Genomic DNA, 5,810 nt, shown 5'->3' with positions numbered 1-5,810 from the left:
AGGTTTTAACCAGATCGATCTTCTTGTGGAATTCGCTAAAGCCATGTTCTTGGCTGAGATCTTTATGACATCAAGCGGAAAATCACAAAGGAATTCCGCAGCTGTCTTAAGGGTTGATACTTGATCCAGCAGTTCATGCCTTGGTACCCCCTCTTGGATGTCTCTGGTTAGTTCGCTGAGCCAGACTCTTAACGCTCTTGCCACAGGCACTGAGGACATAGCTGCCTTCTGCAGAGAAGCCAGGTTGCAATGAGATCTCTTTAGGAAGGTGTCGGCTTTCCGATCCATAGGATCTTTTAACAGAGTCGAATCGTCTGATGGAAAAAAAGATCTTTTGGACAGACGTGCAATGGCTGGGTCAAATTTAGATGGTAATTCCCATTCCTCTGATGCAGCCGGGTCTAACTTGTATAGAGACTTGAAGCGAGGTCCTAAGTCCAGGCGTTTATCGGGCCTTTTCCATTCCCTTTCCATGATGGTTTTTAAAACCGGATGCGCAGGGAGAACTCTGGATTTCTTCTTAGGGAAGTAATACAGGTTACCCTTATCCTGTACCAAATCTTCTTCCTCATTAGTTTCCAGACAACGCTTTACGCGTCTGACGAGCTTTTCTGCTGAATCCTTTTTCAATAGGAAAAATTCTTCACTACCTGTATCTGAATCCGAAGATAGGTTAGATTGAGAGACAATAGCTGATGATTGAGACATGTCATCTGTATGATGATGATGGCTTTTTTCCTTCTTGCTGCCAGAAGTAGAAGCTAAATTCTGCATATTTTCTCTGAACCAGGAAAAACATTTTTTTTGCTTCTTCTGCTAACGGGTCCTGTGGGGTACAATCCATACAGATATTGGATGTCGCTTCTGGTGATAAGGGCTGTAGACAAGTGATGCATAGCTTAGATCTTGCGGGCTGCGGAACAGGCGTGCGTAACTTCTCTGCACAGAGATCACAGATGTCATCATGTAAATCATCTGGAAGCGGCAATCTACAACCTGCACAAACACGGTGCTTTATCTTTTTATGGCTCTTCCGGATCGACATCTAAAAAAAAATGAATTTATAGTACATCTATAATGCATAAGGGAGGCAGACAGGGCAGCAACACCCTTAATAATACCTTTAGAGACTCAGAACTCAGCTGCCTCGCACAGCAGGAAAGTGCACACAGCTTCTGAGTCTCTAAATAGGAACCAAGTTTGAATTTGCCGCCCTAGACACGCCCACAACGTGATGACGTCACAGGATCAGAACGCCGCACAGGAAGAGGAACGAGGGCTAGGCATAAGGGGCGGTGTGTGTGCGCGCTCCTATACCACAGAGACCGCAGCGCATAGAAGAGGTAATTAACCCTTCTTGAACTCACCCGGAGTGTTCATACATCAGACATGAGCCAGGCAACGCTGGCAGACAGCCTAATACTTACCCGGCTGTAACCGTCTGAAAACCGGGAACCAGGTCAGCCAGGCAAACGCACTAGACACAGACCGGCGACCTACTACAGGTATTACCAGGCAAACGCACTGGTAGGCAACAGCCACCATACACTATAGTAGGTCTGGGCTAGGAACCCACTAGCCAGACCGACGGAGCCTGAACAACGCAAGGCTCAAGTCCTTTCCAGGTGGGCAGCAAGGTGAGAGCAATCACCTGCTAGAGTAAGGACTAGTAAAAACACAATGGATGCAGTGCCTTGACGTCTTATATAGAGTGCCTACGGTATTGCCAATTCTGTTAATTGTTTAATTGTTAGATTTTTCTAGGTGGGCGGTCCTATGATAGAGTGACGGGGACGGGAAATATCCCTTCTGTGCTGCTGTAGGACGAAGAAGAAAATGTTGATTCACCGGGACACCAAAAAGGATCTCACTTGGTGGCTGTGTCAGAACAAGGGAGACCTTTACTGATGCCCTCACAAGCAATCCTAACAGCCAGTGCCTCGTCCCATGGTTGGAAAGCACATTTTCTAGGACAGGGATGGCCATCCTGAGGCTCTCCAGCTGTTGCAAAACTACAACTCCCAGCATGCCCAGACTGACTACAGCTATCAGCCTACAGCAGGGCATGGTGGGAGTTGTAGTTTTACAACAGTTGGAGAGCAGCAGGTTGGCCATCCCTGGTCTAGGACATTAGGTCCAGAATCTATGGTCAAAGGAGAAGAAGCTGTCCTCCAATATCAGAGAATTGAGGGCAGTCAGAACGCCCCTCCTTCGGTTTCAACCTCTTAGTCAGACAAGATGCCAATGGTGCTTTACATAAACAAGCAGGGGGCACCAGGAGCATTCCAGGAAAAGCGAGAAAATTATGTCTTCGCAGACAAAAATCTTCTAGATATCAGAGCGGCCAACATAAGAGGAACATAGAATTCTCAGGCAGATTAGCTTAGCTGGAATTTTCTCAGCACTGGAAAATGGAGCCTCAACCCTCAAGTCTTCTCCCAGATCACTCAGATGTGGGGAACTCTCTCTGTGGACATTATACACTCCAGGGAGAATGCCAACTTGAGCAGATTCTTCTCCATGTACACTGTAGATCAACAAGATTAGATAGACGGCCTGACTCTGAAATGAAACAAGGAGAAGGTTTATGCGTTTCCCCTCATTCATCTAATTTCCAGAGTTCTCCAGAAAAACAAACTGGGGGAAGGCATGGTCAATTGCAGTAACTCCTTTCTAGCCCAGAAGAGCATGGTTCCCTCTCACTAGAAACTTCATGGAGTACATACTGGAGGCTTCCATAGCAGCAGGATCTTCTTCTCCAGAGAGGTCTTTGTCATCCATGTCCTTCCCGATTCCATCTGACAGTGTGGAAACTGACTCGCTAAATGTATCACATTTACATACTAAATGCATCTAATTCTGTAATTGAGACTGTTAGCGTCTAGATGAAAGCACTAACCAGGTGTTTAACCATATCTGGTCTAGCTTGTCCAACTCATGAGTCTACTATATCCAACTCTTCTGCTTTGTCTTTTTTCAAGGGTTTCAAAAAGGTTTAAAATTCAAACACACTGAAAGTCAAGAATCCCTTGATAAAGAGGTTCTCCAAAGAAATTAAAAACATTAGACCATTTGTCTGTACTCCAGTTCCAACATGAGCTTTGTGCATTGTTTTAAAACATCTCTGAGCCGGCCGATGAAGTGGATCTGAAGTTTCTTTCCTGGAAAACTTGCTTCTTAGTGGTTATTACATTTGCCAAAGAGTCAGCGAACTGCATTCACTATCGATTAGAGAATAGGGATGGGTGGACCGCTGGATGTCAGGGTTCAAAGCGTTCGGCCAAACTTCATTTCAAAGTTTGATTCGCGTTCCGAACTTGAGCCAAACAACAAATCCCATTGAAGTCAATGAGGACCTGAACTTTGGGGCTCTAAAAAAAGTAATAGAAAGGGCTAGAGGGCTGCAAAAGTGGGCGTAAGAGCAGGACAATTACCCTGCAAACCAATGTGGATAGGGAAAGGACTTAAAATAACATAAAATACATTAAAAAAAAAATAAGAATCTTGAACCAGGAGGCGGAGGTCCAAGTGGAGTAGGAAGTTGAGGAGGCTGTGGACAGGGTGGTGTAGGTGGAAGCCAACACTGTTTCTATTTTTTTTTATGTGTCAATTCTGTGTGTGACCTTTAGCCATTCTTGGGGTGCGGCCGATGTATTTCTCTACTCTGACAATTTAAGACATAATAATCTTGAGCCAGGAGGTGGAGGTCCGAGTGGAGGAGGAGGTGGCGCTGTAGGCAGAGGAGGTGGACGTGGCCCTGTAGGCGGAAGAGGCAGAGAAGGCGGACGTGACGATGTAGGCGGAAGAGGCAGAGCAGGCGGACGTGGCCGAAGAAGCCAACACTGTTTCTGTTTGGTTTTTTCCTTGTGTCCGCCGATTCTGTGTCAGGTCGCTAAGGGCCACGGCGTGACAGTTTGGTGCTTGTATGTCCTGGGTTAAAAAAAATCTCCTCTCAGTTCTAGATCCCCTATCTGGGGACTACATGTTAAAATAATTTTTCTCCTACTACAGTAAGACGAATGCCAAAGGGGCACAGCTCAGTATGGCGGTGGATAATGCACTGCAAGAGGTGCAATATATATAAGACATCAGGGGAAGCACAATCTGCTGAACCTTCGAGCTGAGGACAGAGACCCCTCCCTGTAGAGAGCTCGGTATGGTGGTGGATAATCCGTTGAGGGACAGAGACCGCTCCCTGTAGACAGCTCAGTATGGTGGTGGATAATGAGTTGAGGGACAGAGACCGCTCCTTGTAGACAGCTCAGTATGGTGGTGGACAACGCATTGAGGGACAGAGACCCCTCCCTGTAGAGAGCTTGGTATGGTGGTGGATAATCCGTTGAGGGACAGAGACCGCTCTCTGTAGACCGCTCGGTATGGAGGTGGATAATGAGTTGAGGGACAGAGACCGCTCTCTGTAGACAGCTCAGTATGGAGTTGGATAATGCGCTGAGGGGTGGATAATGAGTTGAGGGACAGAGACCGCTCGGTATGCCAGCAAGATCCTGCGATTTCATTATGTAAGACCTTGTCTCCATCATGGCCTAGAGAAATATAATCCACCGGCTCCTTCTTCCTGCTCAGCTGATTGTTCGTTACCACTGGATTAACCCGTTTGGTTGTACTTAGGTGACTTTAACCCATTTGTGACTGTGCTGCTGTAGGACGTCCAGGCGAGCAGATAAACCAACTCCACGCGGCCGCATTAGAGGTCCAGGATTCACGGTTCTATCCATGACATCTGGTAAGAGAATTCTGAAAAGCTGATTTCTTCGAGAGCTTCGCCACTTCCAAATCAACCTCATGAAAGGAATCCCATTCTGAGGAAACGTTTGTCAGGTGTGGGTCCACCATGGTGAACAGGGGACACCTGGACTCTTAACTTCACACGTAGCAGACATCCAACCTGAAGCGCTGAGACCATCTGGACTAGTTCTTCCCCCACATACAGCCCATACTACACATCAGCATGGCTCCTGGCTCCCATCTCCAGTTCCTGCATGGACGCAACATAGTGGCTCAGTGGTCATTTAGTGGCACTGGGTCCTGAGTTTGAACATATCAGAAGGACAGGCATGACTACCTCTCCCAGCGCTGCAGAACAGCCGTTTAAAGGGATTCGGTCAGCTAGGTTTAGCCTATAGAGCTGAGGACATGCGCTGCTAGAGCGCCGTTAGCACGTCCACAATATACATTGCCCATAGCTCTGAGGGCTTTTATTCAGTAAAAAAAAACAACGATTTTATATACATGCAAATGAGGCTAGTAAGGAGCCCAAGGGGCCATTACCAACCTTTCAGGAGCCCAGCACCGCCCGCATCCTACAAATCTCCTTGCTCCCCTGGTGTCACAGAGTTGAAGCGCTGTAATCTCGCGCATGCGCAGTTGGTTCCCTTAGGCTGATGCCAGCACAGGGAAGGAACACCATGCCGGCACTCACATGCGGCGTACTTGCGTATGAATGAGATTACAGCGCTTCAACTCCGATGTCGGGGTAGCAAGGAGAAGATTCGTAGGATGCGGGCGGTGCTGGGCTCCTGAACGGTTGGTAACGGCCCCTTGGGCTCCTGAAAGGTTGGTAACGGCCCCTTGGGCTCCTTACTAGCCTCTTTTGCATGTATATAAAATCGTTTATTTGACTGAATAAAAGCCCTCAGAGCTATGGGCAATGTATATTGTGGACGTGCTAGCGGCCATCTAGCAGCAGCTCCTCAGCTCTATAGGCTAAACCTAGCTGACATAACCCTGGAGCACCATATGAACGTCCGGCGCGTTCCGAGGCCCTTACGTGTCAGCGGCAGTCATCTGGA

Source organism: Bufo bufo, chromosome 5 (genome assembly GCF_905171765.1).
Source record: "Bufo bufo chromosome 5, aBufBuf1.1, whole genome shotgun sequence".
Classification (NCBI taxonomy): domain Eukaryota; kingdom Metazoa; phylum Chordata; class Amphibia; order Anura; family Bufonidae; genus Bufo; species Bufo bufo.
The sequence above is the reverse complement of the archived record's forward strand: the minus strand, read 5'-3'. Positions refer to the sequence as shown.